The sequence below is a fragment of the Artemia franciscana genome, chromosome 6 (genome assembly GCF_032884065.1).
Source record: "Artemia franciscana chromosome 6, ASM3288406v1, whole genome shotgun sequence".
NCBI classification, from domain to species: domain Eukaryota; kingdom Metazoa; phylum Arthropoda; class Branchiopoda; order Anostraca; family Artemiidae; genus Artemia; species Artemia franciscana.
This window is the reverse complement of record NC_088868.1, coordinates 8745734-8764798: the sequence shown is the minus strand read 5'-3', so window position 1 is coordinate 8764798 and position 19065 is coordinate 8745734.

Genomic DNA, 19065 nt, shown 5'->3' with positions numbered 1-19065 from the left:
TTTCGGTTTTACTTTTTTGCGAAGCGGGGTTACAAAATTGTTGTTTTTTAGGGGATTTGTATAATAGAAAGTAAATGTGTAAGAAATGCAAAAATTTAAGTTTTGGATTTTGGTGAGCAAATGATGGTGAGCAAATTAATGCTCTGCGTTATATGACATATCACCTCCTTTGTTCATCCTAAACATTAAAATAAAGGCCAAACTCTTTAAAACTTTAATACGGGTTCGTATAAGTATATGCTTAAAACTAAGTATATAAGTCAAAATACTCCTTTAAAGGTCGGGGTAGGCTAATCATTTAAGAAGAATAGATTTTCAAAAAATTGTTTATAAAGGAAGGCAAATAATAATGCGTTTTTTTCTAGCTGGTATAGATGGGTCTCGGAATTCTCTGTTTAATCAATGGAATTGCATCGATTTTTTTTCAAACATCTACTAGTAAAATGTGGATAAAAAGTGGAAAATCACACAACTTGAGTTAACCACGGAACCGGAAGCCAACTACAATATTACTTCAGAATTTCTCACCTTCTCAATACCAACTAGTCACAAAATATAGTTATGTTTTTGTATAGGGGTTGCATATAATTGTCCATTAAATTTTCTAAACTGTTATATATGCTGCTGGATATTTTTATGCTTATTTTGACACATGCCATCCAATTATATTTCCACGATTAGTTGCTCATAAATCAAAATTTTTATAGGAAAATTCTCTTACTTAATGCTTAATCTGAGTCAAATTTAATGTTTTTATTTTTGTGCTCAACAGACATATCAAGAGTTAACGTTTGAGATGAATATCTGGAAGTCTCAAGAGTAAAAAAAAAAAAAAAAAAAAAAAAAAAAAAAAAAAAAAAAAAAAAAAAAAAAAAAAAAAAAAAAAAAAAAAAAAATTGGAAATCTCACACAGCAATCTCAATTGCTAACACAGCAATATCAGTATAAATTTATCCTATTAAACAAAAGACAAGTAATCAGCACTCACGTATTTATAAAGCTACCGAAGTTTGGAATAGCCTGCCATTTGAAGTAGTAGAACCACCTAATACGCAGGGGCATCAATTCATGAAAATGTAGGGGAGGGGGACAAAATACATTTTCCAGGGAATGCTAATTTTGTCTTTTTCTGGTTTTCAAATGAAAATGTCAAAAAAGGTATTTCTCAAAACATGTAGAGGTAAATACTGTAAACTGTAGACTACACAAAGAATCAAAACTAGGGTGACCTAATTGAAGGTGGTATATTAAAAATTTCTGGAGTTGGTTACACCTCTTAACTAAATCCACAGCCTTGACCATACCTGTAATGAGCCAGCTCTATTCAACGGGGAGTCCATCAGCATCAATAAGCACTGGTGAGTAATATCTGGACGAACTGTGGCAGGATCTCTATTATTCTTCTTAAGGATACCAATATGATCATCACAGTTCAACAATTCGAATTCGTACCCTACCTAGAAGAAATATTAATTAATTAGATTAAACACTTTCATTTAACTTCAGAGGGTTTTCCCAACAGCCCATGTCTTACTGGTAAAAAGGCTATTTGAAAAAAAAAAAAAAAAAAAAAAAACAGAAAACAATGGAAGTAAAGCTGGCTTATACAACTGCAAAGGTGGATCTAAAGCAAAATCTTGGGGGGTCCTAATGTGACAAGGGCCCCAATAATTGACCATATCAAAAAAAGCAATTACATTTTATTTAAAAAAAGGAAAAATGTATTTTTAAATTTTATTTTTAAAAAGGAGTAAACAAAAGAAAAAAAAATGAGGTCACCAGAAGATTTTTGGAAAGCATATAATGGGAAATATAATAATACTACTGTTTTATTATTATAATAACAGTTTTATTAAAGCTGGCTTATCCAACTGCAAAGGTGGATCTAGAGCAAAATCTTGGGGGGTCCTAATGTGACAAGGGCCCCAATAACTGACCAAATTAGAAAAGGGAATTTTATCTTATTTTAAAACAGGAAAAATGTATTCTTAAATTTTATTTTTGAAAAGGAGTAAGCAAAAGAAAAAAACAAATGAGGTCACCAGAAAAATCTTGGTGGGGGTCCCCTGCCCCCCTGGATCCGTCCCAGTACAACCGGCTAGCGAAAAGCATACCATTAACTCATAAATAGTGAGTGAATATTCAATTTTATAAACTGACCATACTTTCACTGTTTAAATCAATAGTTATGTATCAACCAGTGTTAATTGTTGTCATTCTCTTGCAATGTTTTTTTTTCAAAAATACTGCTAATTTTTTGAAGTAAATGATAATAACATAAAGAAAAAATGTCATTAGTGTAATAATTTGAATTCAATGCCAAATACCGCTAGCCATAAAGACTTTCCACTAGCACAGAAGATTTTCTTTCCATATAGCCATGAATCATGGAAATAAGCTAAGGAAAGCTAAGCTGGATATTAGAGTTAAATATTTAGCAGGAATATAAGTAAAACTTCTAAAGCAAACATTATAAAATCAAACCCAAACTTTATAATTTGCAGGAAGTTTCTATCAATCACATTTCTTGTTCTTTTTTTATTTAATTTACAATTTTAAATAATATAATTATCTAATTCTGATCATTCTTTCATAATGGCATGATGCTAAATGTTGAATAAAGGATAAATTGCACCATTTTGAAAAGATATGGTGATAACATCAGCAATGAGAAACATTAGATAAACATATTATTTAAACATATACATTCAGCCCTTTAAGGAAGAGGAAGAGGGAGGTTCATAAAGATGGCTAGACTTAAAATTGGAAAGCATATAGTGGGAAATATAACAGTACTACTCTTTTATTATTATAATAAAAGTTTTATTTGCAAATGATCATACAAACAAGAGCTAAGAGCTTATATGGCACTTGTGACAAGGCAAGAAGAGCTAAGAGCCAAGATATCATATGGTATGAGCTCTAACAAAATTCTATGAATCAATAGATTGATTTAAAAAAGAAAATAAGAGAACTAGTGCCGGTCGGGATTTAAAATAAGAGCTCTGAATTACGAGGTCCTTCTAAATATCAAAATTCATTAAGATCCGATTACCCACTCAAAGGTTAAAAATACATCAATTTTTCTAACTTTTCCTCTCCTTTCAGCCTCCCAAATGTTCGAATCCGGGAAAACGACTTTAACAGGATTTAAAATAAGAGCTCTGAGTCACGATGTACTTCTTAATATAAAAATTCATTAAGATCCGATCACCTACTCGTAAGTTATAAATACCTAATTTTTTCTCATTTTTCCTCTCCCTTTAGCCCCCCAGATGGTCGAATCTGGGAAAACAACTTTATCAAGCCAAGTTGTGCAGCTCCCTGACACGCTTACCAATTTTCATCGTCCTAACACGTCCAGAAGCACCAAACTCGCCAAATCACTCAACCCCTCCCCCCAACTCCCCCAAAAAGAGCAAATCCAGTACGGTTCTGTCAATAACGTATCAAGGACATTTGCTTTTTCTATCTACCAAGCTTCATCCCGATTCCTCCACTCTAAGTGTTTTCCAAGATTTCCCCCTCCAACTCCCCCCAATGTAAAAAGATCTGGTCGGGTTTTAAAATAAGAGCTCTGAGACATGAATTCCTTCTAAATATCAAATTTCATTAAGATCCGATCACCTATTCGTAAAATAAAAATACCCCAATTTTCACGTTTTCCAAGAATTCCGGTTTCCCCCTCCAACCCCACCCCCCAGTGTCACAGGATCTGGTCGGAATTTAAAATTAGAGCTTTAGAGCACAAGATCCTTCTAAATATCAAATTTCATTAAGATCTGGTCATCCTTTCGTAAGCTACAAATACCTCAATTTTCAAAATTACTCCCCCCCCCCAACTCCACCAAAGAGAGCAGATCGGGTCCCGTTATGTTAATCATGTATCTAGGACGATCTTATTCTTCCCATCCAGTTTCATGCTGATCTCACCGCTTTAAGTATTTTCTAAGCTTTAGGTTTCCGGTCCCCCTAACTGCCCCCCCCCCCCCCCAATTATGTTTGATCCGGTTATGATTTAAATAAGAGATCTGAGTTACGAGGTCTACGAGGTCCTTCTAAAAATCAAATTTCATTGAGATCCGATCACCCATTTGTATGTTAAAAATACCTCATTTTCAAATTTTTCAGAATTAACCCCCCCAACTACCCCAAAGAGAGCGAATCCGTTCCGGTTATTTAAATTGTGTATCTAGGACTTGCGCTTATTTTTCCCACCAAGTTTCATCCCGATCCCTCCACTAAGTGTTTTCCAAGTTTTTGGTTTCCCCTCCCAACTCCACCCCCAATGTCACCAGATCCTGTCGGAATTTAAAATAAGAGCTCTGAGACCCAATATTCTTCTAAATATAAAATTTCATTGAGATCCGATCCCCCGTTTGTAAGTTAAAAATACCTCATTTTTCTAATTTTTCAGAATTAACCCCCCCCCCCAACTACCCCAAAGAGAAGGGAATCGTTCCAGTTATGTTAATCATGTATCTAAGACTTGAGCTTATTTTTACCACCAAGTTTCATCCCGATCCCTCCACTCTAAGTGTTTCCAAGTTTTAAGTTCCCCATAAACTCCCCCCCCCCATGTCACCAGATCCGGTCAGAATTTAAAATAAGAACTCTGAGACACAATATCTTTCTAAATATCAAATTTCATTTTGATCTGATCACCCGTTTGTAAGTTAAAAATACCTCATTTTTCTAATTTTTCAGAATTAACCCCCCCTCCCAACTACCCCAAAGAGAAGGGATTCGTTCGGGTTATGTCAATCAGGTATCTAGGACTTGAACTTATTTTTCCCACCAAGTTTCATCCCAATCGCTCCACTCTAAAGTGTTTTCCAAGTTTTAGGTTCCCCCCCCCAACTCCCCCCCAATGTCACCAGATTCGGTCGGGATTTAAAATAAGAGCTCTGAGACACGGTATCCTTCAAAATATTAAATTTCATTGAGATCCGATCACCCATTCGTAAGTTAAAAACACCTCATGTTTTCTAATTTTTCAGAATTAACCCCCCCCCCCAACTACCCCAAAGAGAGCGGATCCGTTCCGGTTATGTGAATCATGTATCTAGGACTTGTGCTTATTTTTCCCACCAAGTTTCATTCCGATCCCTACACTCTAAGCGTTTTCCAGGATTTTAGGTATCCTCCTCCCAGCCCCCCCCCCAATGTCACCAGATCCGGTCGGGATTCAAAACAAGAGCTTTGAGACATGGTATCCTTCCAAACATCATTTTTGGGAAATTTTCTTTGTTTCGATTTTTTCTTTTTTTAAGAATCTGAATTTTCGTAGAATTAAATTTTTTAGTTTTAAATGCGTATGTTTTTTCAAAGTTTTCATGAGATTTGATTTCTGTACTGAAAGAATTTCTTACTTGGAGTTTTATTTTTTATTTTCAGATCAATATGAATCGTTCAATCACCAAAACTTAATTTTATTTGGCTAAATAAACGGGAAAAAACGGCTCACTGTCTATTGCTAGACTTCTCAAGCCATCAGGAAATTTCCTAAAGTGAAAACCAGCTCAGACCATAGGTAATAAAGAAAAAGCCAAAAATTTAATTTAATTAAAAAATTAATTTTTATTAATTTTCAAAAATTAATAAAACTGGTAATGTAATTAAAAAAAGCTTTATTATGCAATTATGTAGTTTTTGGTAGTAGTGGGTAGTGTTGGGCGATATCGGATATCGATATCGATATATCGCACCAAATATCAATATCGAATACCGAAATTTAAATATCAATTATCGAAAATGATATTATGTCGGCTTTTTCTGCTATCTAAACGTCCAGCAGAAAAGATCAAACAGAGAAAATTGTTTCGAAAATGGCCGAGAAGAAAAACAATATTCAATCCACTAACTCACATATGCAGATACACAGCATGTACAGCTGTATTCATAAGGTTGCATACCCTGTTCTCAAACTACGTTTAGTGAGGGTGGACTCTCACATGTTTTTGTGAACCTCCGAAAGGCTTGGCTAGATAAAATATCTTCTAAGCTTACAGGCCTTGCTCAGATCACATTTGTCACAATTGTCACAAGCCTCAATCCTGTTGTAATGCTCAATCTTGCTCAAACCGAAAATGGCTGAAAAGGAGAATAATCTATCCAATATACTGACTCATATATGAAGATACACAGCTTGCAAAACTGTATCCAGAAGAAGGCATAGCCCGTTCTCAAACTAGGTTAGTGAGGGTGTGCTCTCAAATGTTGCTGAGAGCCTCTAAAAGGCTTGGCTAGATAAAATACCTTCTAAGCTTATTGGTCTTTTTCAAATCACATTCGTCACGATTGCCACATACTTCAATCGGCGTTTCTAGAAATTGTGTATTACCCCTGACGATCCTCTCCAAGTTCAGAGTAAAATAGCAAGATACATTGAATTACAGTGTTCCCGTAGTAAACGCAAGACAAGCTTCGTCGGCTGCTGCAGCTGTCATGACTCTCTAGATTTTCAGTAGGGAATCTTTAGTTCCAAGAAGAACTGAACCACTCAAGTCGAGGAAGTCTTGTAATATGGGTATCTTAGAGATGCCTATACAGAATTGTCAAAAAATTATTATCCAAGCCCACCACCAATGCCCTTTCTGAAAGTGAATTCAAAGCCTGATTAGCAAATCAAATAGTTCGCATAAGGAGCAACTCAGCTAAATAGCAACCCAAACTTTAAAATACGGAATTTATATAACAATAGATATATCAACTGAGTTAGATTTTTATACCGACTACAGACATATAAAATTCATTAAGTTTTATGTACCCATCAAAAACTAAGAGCATAAAAATGTGTTTAATTTTTAACAAAGGAAGGAATGCCCTAAAAAGTCGATTCATCTTAATAAAAATCATAGATTCGGCATACCAGAGAACCAAACTGTAAGGGTTTCTAGCTTCAATTTGAAAATATATGATATTTTGTAAATTTTGCTAAAAGAAAGATGCCGGGATGATCGTATCGAGCTAATAGTCAAATAGAGCAGAGGGAGGGTAGTAGTATCCCGAAATGGTTTTAGTGACACCAATACCTGCTACTCCTTTCTTCCTTTGATGATTTAAGTTGAACGGCGATTCCCTCAGGGCAAAAAGCAGGTGCATACTACAACATAGGTGTTTATGACGAACATATCCATGGACTCCACGACAGCCCTATCCATGGATTCTAACACCCCTAGTTTTAAACGCATCTCTATCCCGCAATTCTGACGATAGCCAGTAGGTGCCTGTTACGTCATTTGAGTTCAAGGTCACGTAACTTTACGTGAATAAATAGATTTATCGGGAGTAAAACAATATCACTTGACAGCATAGACTTTTGGAACCCATGGGAAACCCCCGTTTGTAACTGAAGAGGGCACACACGTGGGTGTTACGTAATGACGGTTCACCCATGGGTTTTATGTAATGACAGTTCACACGTGGGTGTTACGTAATGGTGGGGCACACGTGAGATGTCACGTAATGGCAGCGCACACACTCTGAGTTTCGTAATGACGGTGCACACTTGGAATGTGACGCAATTTTACAAGTGGGCGCTACATACTGACGGAGGTACGCGTGGGTGTTATGTAATGACAGCGCAAATGTAGGATGCTACTTAATGACAGTACACATATCGGTGTTACATAATACTTTAAAAGACTTTTTTCTTAACAATTTCTTTTTCTTTCAAGGCGTTTATTTTCAGGGAATATTTAGTAATGATTTTTGTCACCACCAGGATTCGAAAGGGCCTTTTCCATGTAATGGAATTGCACCCTAGACAGATGGACCAGCGATCAATTTCTAATATTATGATTCAGGAAATAGATTCTACAAAATAACCAATTCCACACGCGGAGAATTCCCATGCCCCACTTACTGGAATGATTAAGCTATTGATTTCGGGTTTCCTATGACTGCAATAATTGATATGCAAAGAGGAAAATTTATTACTATTTTTTGATTATATTTAAAGTGCACCTGCTTGCTACGTGATGCTTTAAAAGGATATTATAAACCCAGACAAATTGATTCTTCATTTCTTAGCTATATGATCCTAGCATTTTGTAGGGTACTTCTTTGAGAATTTCTAGAGATGTTTTCTTAGAGAATGATATAAATCTTCTTCAAAACATAGGAAAATGCTCCATCTTAGACAATACTTAGAAAGGTTTTCTTAGAGAATGATGTCAGTTTACTTAAAATATAGGAAAATGGGCGCAAAAGACATGTGACTTAGTTCTGTATTTTGTTCATTTTTCTAGGTATTATTTTCCCACAATTCCCAGTACGTGACACTCAATGGCTGTCCATTCCCAAGCGAGCAAGTCCAACGGGGGGGGGGGGGGGGGGGGTCTAGCAAGCACTCTCAGAGGGGGAAGTTTTTATTAGAGATAAATTTAAACCCAATTAAGAGTTATTCCTGAGAGGTGTTACTGGAAATGCCACGTTTCTTTGAGTCATGGCTATGCATATTCACGAAACCATGACAATATGTGGTGGACCAACCCACGGCCGTCGGTGGTTCTTTGTGGTGGTGGGCGGAGGAGTGTGTCTTAAGCGTTAAAAAGTGCGTTTCTACGTCTTGGTGGGTCTTCAGATGATGATAGGCAATTTTCAAGCGTTGCCACCTGCATCAAAAGTTAAGAATATATTTGAGCGATTTCTTGATTGTTTGGATTAAGCGTGTGGTTTATGTATGTTACAGGTCCTTGTGAACTTCTAACTTGGTTTGTGCTGCAGTATTGAGTGGTTTGTAAGCCAATACACTTAAGATCATTTTTATTATCAACTGCTTGATCATCATGCCACAGCCTGCTCAATCCCTTTGCCATGTTTTGGTTATCACAGTACATCTCTTGGTCCTTCAGCATTTGTACACCGTCATGACTAGTCAAAAATCGATGATGCTCTCTTTACCGTGTCAGTAGATTAAATTCTGCATAAAATAATCATCCTTGTCTATCACCTTTTTCGGTTCTCTCAAAAAGAGAATCGAATCTTTCTAGATATGCACTGGCGCTGAAATTTGCCATCCACCGGTGGGATTGGCGTTAGAGCCCCGATGGAATTGGATGCTAGGGGTCTCAAGGGAATTGATCGCTAGGGTTCCATTTGAATTGGTTTCTACGTCCCCGGTGGAATTAGAAGTTGGTGGGTCCTCTAGAATTCCTTGCTAGAGCGTGGTTCAGCCACATATTGTCACGATGGCGTGAATATGTATCATCATGGCTCAAATAAACGTAGCATTTCCATTTAATTCTCACAGAAATGACTATTAAAATTCAAATTTAGCTCTAATAACAACAACCCCCTCTGGGATTGAGTGCTACCCCCCTACCCAAAATAGCATTTCCATTAAAGCCTCTGGGAAATGTCTCTTAATTGGGTTTGAAATAGGCTCTGATAAGAAATCCCTCCCCTCTTAAATTGGTTGATAGACCCCCTCCGGTGGAATTACTCAATAGGGTGGGTTAGTCATTGAGCATCAAGGGCACGGAATGGAGGCAAAAGAATATTAAGAAAAAAATGAACAAAATATAGAATTAAGTCACATCTCTTGTGTCCCCATTTTCCTATATTTTGAGCAAACTTAGATCAAACTCTAAGAAAACATCTCTAAACATTCACTACGAAGGAATGTTTTCCTATGTTTTTAACAAGTTTATGTCACTCTCTACAAAAATATCTCAAGAAATCCTGAAAGAAGGACCCTCCAAAATGCTAGAATCATATCGCTAAGAAGTGAAGAATCGCTTTGTCTAGGTTTACAATCCTCCTAAAGCATTACTTAGCAGGCAGGGGCTTTTAAAATATAACCAAACTCAATTAGTCAATTTTTTCGTCTCCATATCAATTATTGCAGTCATAGGAAACACGTATTCAATGGCTGAATCATTCTAGTAAGCGGGAAATGGGAATTCTCCACTTATGGAATTGGTTATTTCGAAGAATATGTTTCCTGAATCATGATATTAGGAAAGACAGAGGGTCTAGCTGTCTAGGGCGCATTTCCATTGGATGGAAATGGCCTTTTCAAATCCTAATGGGGACAAATATCATTGGAATATAAAGGTTCTCTAAAAAACAATGACTCGAAAGAAAAAGAAATCACGACGAAAAAATCTCTTAAAGTATTATACAACACCGATGTATGTACCGTCATTACGTAACACCCTATGAATGTGCTGTAATTACGCAAAAAACACATTTGTGCTGCCATAACCTACTACGTGTGCCCCCCTCATTACGTAAACACATGTATAAGATTGCGTAACATCCCACTTGTGCAAAGTCATTACGTAACACCTCACGTGTGCGCTGCCATTACGCAAAACCCGCGTGTAGGCTCTCATTACTTAACACTCACGTGTGCAACGTCATTTCGTAACAACCACGTGTATACCCTCCTCAGTTACAACCGGGGATTTTCCCATGGGCCCCTGAAGACTAGCATGTCACACGAGATTGCATCACTCCCAATAAATCTACTAAGTCACGTCAGAATGCGTGAACCTAAACTCCAATTACATAACATGCATCAGCTGGCCGTCGTCGGAATGACAGGATAGGGATGCGTTTAAAACTAAGGCTGTCATAGAATCCATGGATGGGGCTATCGTTGAATCTATAGATATGTGTGGGTACATGCACCTGCATCTATTCCTGACGGAATCGCCGTTCAACTGAAATCATTAAAAGAAGAAAGGAGTAGCGGGTATGGGTGTCATAAAAACCATCTTGGGGATACTACTGAGGGCTTGCTCAAACGGAAATTATAGTTCTAGTTCCCCATTTCCTTACCAAACCAATTGGAGGGCAACTAGATTCCCTCTCCCTCCCATGCTCCCTTTTTACCAAAGTCATGCGATAAAATCTTGAGATAGCTATTTTGATGAGCATAGTTGAAAGGTCAAGTATCATGTCTCTGGGGATGGCACGTTCCTAAAAGTCCGTGTAGAAACGGGTTGCAAGTTACGAAATTAGTCTAGTGTTTACTTATGATTTTTGTTCCTGGGAAGTAAAGAGACATTTTTGGGAAAGGGAAAGAGTAAATCTTATGTGAGGGAACTTCATGAGGGGAGATTTTCCAAGGGGAGAATTTTCCATGGGGAGGGAAGTTTTCGAGGAAGAACTTTCAAAGGGAAAATATAGACGGGGGAATTTACCAGAATTCTTATACAAAATTCGTTTTATTTGATTTACTTTCTCAGCAAATTTAGTTTTACATGTTTCCATGGGGGATTTGTCCGTGGGGTGGGGGATATTCCGCAGGAAATATTCTCCATGGGGGAATTTTACGCGGACAGACTTAAAATTGAAACACTGGGAGGGGAGAATTTAAAGGAGAAATTTTCCACTGAGGGAAAAATTCAAGAATATTTTGAAAAATGGTTGGAAATTAGAAGAAAAGTTTTTTTCAAACGAAAGTAGGTTAAAAATAATTTTCCGGGAGTAATTGTCCACAAGAAGTTTTTTGGGTGAATTTCAGCCGGGATGGAATTGCCTGGGGCAAAGGGGATCCCACCCGAGGGACTTTCCAAGGAGGAAATTCCTTGGGGGGATTTTCCATGGACAGAAAAAGCAGATTTTCGCGAATTATTTGAAAAAAGACCAGATATTAAATAAAAAAATTAATTCTTCAACTAAAACTAAGGAGCAATATTAAAACTTCAAACGAAGAGAAATTATCCCGTATATGAGGGCAAATTCCCCTCTTCAATGCATCGCTCTTAAGGCTAATTTTTACTTTTGTCCTAACTATTTAAAAACAACTCCTGACACAGGAGCCGTTTAATAAGGAGATTGTTAAAATACAAAAAGAAACTTCGGCGTGAAGAGCAAAGTATTGAGGAAGGGTTATACCCCTCATATACAGAATGATTTCTGTTATTTTAAGTTTTAGTGTTGCTGAGAAAATTACTCCTTACTTTCAGCGGAAAAAAAAAACTTTTTTTATTTATTTAATCATTAAAGGGCTGAACCAACTCTCAGTGGAAAATATTGGCATGTTGCTGATTTGAATAGCCCAAAATAGCCAGTAGCTTATTTTTCTTTATCCTGATCCGGAGGAACTCCAAATTAGGGTTTTTGTTCATATAATAGAAGTTTTTCTGCATTTTATTCAAAATTTTGAAAAAAAATGCAAAATACTCTCTTTGTAATTGAACTGTTTGTAATTGAATTTTATCAAATTCTAAAGTTAATCTGAGCAAGATAAACAATTATAGTAAATATCGAAATCGACATATCGATTATCAAAATCGGAAATATCGATATATCAATATATCGTTTAATCAAATTATCACCCAACACTAGTAGTGGGTACAAAATTAAAAAAAAATTATTTGGCATCAAACAGCTTTAGAAAGTACAGCTTTCTTGTTAAGGTGAAGTTATCCTTAGGGGTCAACAGATTTTTACTGAAAAAAAGCGAATTTTAACAGACGGAAGGCGTTGTCAAATTTAATGAATCATGGTTCAACGTCGCAAAAAGAAAGCTTTAGAAAACCGCAGTTTTAAGACATAAACAGACCTGAATTGGTTTCAGGGGACAAAAACTGTTTCTATTTCATTTTGTTGGTACATTAAAACATGACATGATAATTATTTCAGTACATACGCCTTTCAGAGAATAAATAATACTCTGAAAAGAAATAAAACCAAAGATCATAAGAACCATTCTATTAGTTAGTAAATTTTCTTCTTCGTTTCCTATCAATGACGCCGGCTTTCAAAGACACTCAAAACAAATAAGGAGGATATTATAATTTCCCTCGTAAGGTAATTTCGCTCTCAAAAAACTTCTAACAGGATAATTAAATAAAACTATTTTTAGTTTCAGTTTTCTTTATCTTCTTTATTTTTCAGACGTAAATACATATCGCCGAACCTTTGTTTTTTTAACTAAAATCTGGTAGGGATTGATGACCTTATCCAAGTCAAAATCCCAAACCCAATCATCATCGCAATCATTTTCAGTTTTGATACTTTTTGACTCTCGCTGTCCAGGTTGATCTTCATCTAATTGCGCGGTTTTGCGTTCTTTAGCCGCATGCCTTTTGGCATTAACTCTTTGAGCAGCTTCCTCGGCTGTTTCTTCTGTTGTAGGATTTGGTAACATTCTATCTTTTTCAATGTTTTTCAATTTGTTAATGTTCATTCTATAACATTGACAGTTAAAAAAATCTTCACGTGCCAAGCTTGCTAAAGCTCAGAAATTTATAATAAACCTCAAAATTTTAAGTATCGTTTTTAAGCTTTTATAATTACATTAATCTATTGTCAAAATATTTCGAAATATTTATGCAATACCCAGTTTTTACATTTAAGCCATCAACACAAAAATACATACAACTTATTTTTATGTATATAGAAGATACAATCTGGCGTAACAGACATAGCGTAACAGACATAACAGACAGACAACTTATTTTGATATATATATATATATATATATATATATATATATATATATATATATATATATATGTTGGGGAATATATATATATGTTGGGAAGTCATTGGGGAAGTCACCCCAACACTTAGTTGGTGGGGCGCTTTACGCCCCCCCAAGCCCCCCCGCGCGCGTAATTCGTTACGCGCCATATTAGTTACGCGCCATTGTAGTTGTGTCCCTGTGTCCCACCTGTGAATATAGATAGATTTATATATGTGTTTCAAACTACGTAAAAATTGCGAATATACAACATTCTTGGCTATCCCATTGTCTGTGCATATACAAAGCCGTATGTACTAATAATGACGTCATATGTTTAATCTCTACATCAATGACCTAGTTGAGGGCATCAAATCTGACATCCTTCTCTACGCGGACGACACAAAGCTCTATCGCGTAATCTCGTCATGTGAAGACATTCACCACCTGCAGGCGGATCTCCAACGAATCGATGACTGGATGAGGAAGTGGATCATGGAAATCAATACCCAGAAAAGTCATATCCTCACTCTGGGTCCACAAAACTTTTCGTCCTCATACTTTCTTGGTTCCGCTGCACTCACTCTTAGTAGAGAAGAAAGAGACCTAGGCATCTTAGTGGATTCTGAACTGAACTTCAGTAGCCACTATGAAGCTGTCGTCAAGAAGGCTTCCAAAGTTGCTGGTATGATCAGAAGAAACTTCTCGTGCGAGGACGACAAAATGCTTGCTACGCTCTATAAGTCCCTTGTCCGCCCGATTCTTGAGTATGGACATTGTTCTACAAGACCATACTACAACAAGGACATAGATGCTCTCGAAAATGTTCAGAAGAGGATAACTAAATTCTCTCCCAGGTTACGCTTCCTTCCCTACGAAGAGCGGCTTAGAAAGCTTGAAATCCCAACCCTCGCATATAGATTCCATCGTGGTGATCTTATTGAAATGTACAAGCTCTGCAATGGAGCCTATGATAACGTACCAGCCCAGAGAATCGTGCAGTTCAATAAAAATCATCTCCGAGGACATCAGTACAAAGTGAGTATGGAACGTTTTTACAAGGACATGGGCCGATGGACTTTCGGCAACCGAGTTGTTCAGCATTGGAACAACTTACCAGAAAGAGTAATCTGCTCCACAAACCTACGGACATTCAAGAAGGAAGTTGATGAATATTATTCAAGTGACATTTTCTCCTTATACAAATTTAGAAGAAATGCAAATTAAGATTTTTGTTTTGTAGAGGCTTAACGGCCTGCCATCAAATTTGCGAATATATTTATTTTATTTTATATATGCAAACGCTCTTTTTACAAACAAACAAACATGCATACACACAACTCGTTTACTCATTTACGTGTGCCCATAAATTAGAATTTTTCAAGCAAGCATTCATTTCGTCTGCAGGAGTTGATCTAGGTATTATAGGTAATGTTTGCCTGAAATCTCCCGCAAGCAATATTAATGTGCTGCCAAAGGGTTTCGACTTCCCTGCAAATCTTTCAAGCATTGATCCAGAGCCTCGAGCGATTTTTTGTGTGCCATTGTGCACTCATCCCAAATAATAAGTTTGCATTGCTGCAATACTTTACCCATCCCAGATGATTTGGAAATATTGCACGTGGGAGTTTCTGTAGAATGCAAATTCAGAGGCAATTTCAAAGCGGAATGAGTTGTTCTTCCACCAGGCAGCAATGTTGCGGCTATTCCGGACGACGCAATTGCCAACGCTATATCATTTTTTGATCGAATTTATGCCAGAATCAGTTTTATCACAAACGTTTTACCAGTACCTCCTGGCGCATCCAAAAAGAAAATTTCTCCAAAGTTGTTATCAACACAATGCATTATTGCATCATAAATGTCTTTTTGTTCCGACGTTAACTTGGAAATGTTATTTTGTACATACGACAATAGATCACTCAAACTGTATTTGTTCACGATCCAATTCTACACATGTCGAAACAGCAGCGATACGGTTAGGTGAAGGCATTCCCAAATCCTGAAGAGGTTTGTTTGCCACACGTACGCACAAATCTTCTATAAAAACCAAAGTGTAGTTATAAATTTCTGATGTAAAATCAAAAGTCATATCTGACGTCTCTAACTGTTTTCGATGGAGTATATCTTTGGACATTTTTGACTTATATTTTTCCCATAACTCTGTAGGAGCTGATGGAGAGCAAGTTGTTAAAATGATGCCAAATAATGCACGAATTTGACTTGGGGTTGACGTTTCGCATGCATCATTGATGCAGTTATCCCAGTGTTGGTCATTCTCCAATAAATTCAGAGCTTGGCATGCACTACGGTAAGTGTCATGTATAGTACCGTTTACAGTTCTCAAATACTCAAAGGATGTCGGATCGGGTACATTCACCAAACGCAGGCGTAGAAAGAAGCATTCATGTTGATTGGGGTGAACGGTGGAGTCTTCCTATCGTGGTATCTTTGAAGATGGTAGGTTGGCCGTCGACTGACTTACCCTGTTTTCGACGTTCAAATACTTTAGTTTTAGTATTCCACGTGTAATACGAAGGCACTTCAGTATACAGCAGTTTTTTTGCAAAAGAATCATTTTTGCAAAGCGAAAAGAAAGCTGTTAATTTTGTATCCAGTGGATTCAGGGCTCTTTGTTGCACGTTGGTTTCCGAGAAATAAACACGTTGACCATTCTGTAAATGTACCGCTAAGTGAACAACAGCTGGACTACGTTCATGTATCGGAAATGAAAGAATTCGCCAAACAGCTTCATTACTGCTTATGTATCTTCCAGCCTGATATTGTACGATTTCGTCGATATCTTTGATTTCGGGCTGCAAGCCAAAAACTGCCATGTCACTGCCTTTGTTGACGTATTTACGTTGACGTTGACGTTTTGACGTATTTGATTGCCCTTACGGAGTTACAGTATTCAACGTTTATGTGTGCATTAAATGTTTTTGATAATAATGGGGAATATGGAACAACCCACTGGTTATCTACTTCGATGGTGGTACCGTTATGCTTCTTTATTATTGCTGTTTTACCGCCATCTTCAGTAGATCTTCTTCTATATTGTGGGTAACCATCATTGCCAGTAATCGTGTTGGATACTAAAAGTCGAGGATATTGCTTTGTGCAACTTCCTTTGGCCATGCATGGTGAATTTTCGTTCAGTGCACCGCAAGGTCCATGTATCACATTTTTTACAATAATATCATGTAACCCCTTATCGACATTTTCATCAGGTATTTCAGCGGAAATCACATCATCAATTTCGTTCGAAGTAATTTTTTTATGTAGCCAGATTAGTATATGTGCGTGTGTCAGCGGAAATAACAATTTTATGCGTATCAGTAGGCATCAAATCGATGGCTGTTTTGAACAGACGCACTAAATTATTATTTTCGTGAAAAAGATGTTGCAATTGGGAAACGATTGTCATTTCAACGTTGGGAGAAATTTCGCAACGTGCATTCAATTCAGAATTTCTATCACTGATGAAGTACAATTGTAAAAATTTATGATTCTCGCCTGAGAATGGTAGAAAGGACCCTGCTCTATGATAAATTTGCCCTTTTACTTTGAAAGTAGACATAAATTGATCTGGATTTTCGATTTGGGCTCCAAGCGACGTCATTTGGAAACATGAGTTGTATTTTCTGATTTGTGACAAAAAACGCTTAGATTCTGTTCCAGGAAGGAAAGTCTTCAATGGCTCTGGTAGTGCAGCCAATAGAGGAAGTTTAACTTTTCCTGAGGCGCAACACATTCCCATTGTTTCACCATTGAATTTCAAGGCCTTGCAATAGGGACAAATTTTAGACATTGTCCATTTCGTTTTCGCTTTGCGCTTAATTTCAATTCTATCCAGATACGCAACCAAAACTTAACTTGATTTTTCACTTTTTTCAAATTAAGATCGAAGTTCCACATCCTAAGAATCCTAACGACGCTCCTTAGGAACTGCTGCTTCCTCAGCTTTTTTCATACATTAAACGATCTGAAGATAATACATATTTAACTGTAAACGGGCACTTGGCGAATGAACTCCACAACAGAGAAGATTATAAGGAATATGGATCGTACTTAGCAGGCTAGCAAGCGTAGCTAGGTAAATCGGCCAATTAGCAAGAGAAAGGGGCATGTGGCCATAATCTCTCTCATCCTCGTCGACATGTATAGTTGAAGCGGTAACAGCAGCAGAGCAGAAACAATGATCAAGGTTTGATCGGGAGCCACTGGTATGAATATAGGTGAAAGGTAAGTCTTTGGTTAGAATACGGGAAAGGGTGGGATGCACTCAAGTAGAGTCTCAGATCGAAGAGAAACATTAGTTATGTCACAGTTTGGATCACCAATAAGTACCCACCCCAAACTAACTTTTCGATACCAGATATCAGATTTTCTAACTTGTTACAAGCCTTGGCAAAACTAGTAAACTGGAACCTCGGTAAGTAAGCGCATCACATAAATGGGAACAGTAATTTCTTCAGAATTCCATCGATGGGATAAATCAACTATGTCTCTATGATTGCTATGATTGCTGGTAACAGCCTTGTTGCCAACACGCTTTGGTCAAAACTCAGATGGAACAGCAACAGCATAGAAGTTAGTCTTTGCGAACGAAATAATAGAGTTCTCGAAAAAATCCACTGCGTGTATAATGATAATCTCATCATCAATTCCCGCGTCGATATTCACTTGGATAAAGTTCAAAACGGGTGAGTAAGCATACGATTTGTTATCACCCGAGGCAGACATAGTTCTCTCAAACTTCAGCCACAGACAGTGGGAGGGCAAACACTAGCGTAATCAATGTCCAATCAGAGTAGTCGGGGGCGGAACGTAGGTCGACAGAGATTTAATTCAATGTATCTTAGCTAGCTATAGTTCTTTACGATTCAACGTCTAAATGAACGCCATCTATAATAGCTGAAATTAGTAAGAATCTAATAATGTCAATGCAAAAAAAAATTAGCTAGTTGTTTCAAAATATAGCTTCAAGCAAATGCCAATTTCATGGGTGAATCTTAGTAAGGTAGGTTTTAACCTAGCCCACTTGAGCATCCAAAGAGACAATCAATCAGTCAATCCAAGAAAATCAATGTAATCCAAATTGAAAAATTTTCTCATAGTTCACTGTTTACTGTTTAGATAGTAGAGACAAAATGGGTTTACTAACAACGAATAACTTTTGAAATTTTAAACAAATAAACCTTTCCTATAAAAGTTATTATGCTTGATCAGAGCTACAATCTCAATTAGGGGTATCAAAAAAACGAATTTTTTATGATACATTCGGGGTAGAGCGGAAAAGTTGCTTCTGTGCATAAGTGACTTCTAAGCCAAATAAAGCGAATAACTTTTGAAATTTTAAATAAATAAACCTTTCCTATAAAACCATTACACTTGACCAGAGCTTTAATCTCCATTAGGGACACCAAAAAAAACGAATGAATTTTGAAATTTTAACTACATAAACTTTTCCTATAAAACTTATTACGATCAGAGCTTCAATCAAATAGTTAGTGCTAACGAACTGCAGTAAGGAGCGACCCGGCTCAATAGTAACCAAAACTAAAAAAAATGGAATTTTGATACCAATAGTTACATGAAAAGAATCGCATTTTAGTGCTGATTTTAAATATACAAGC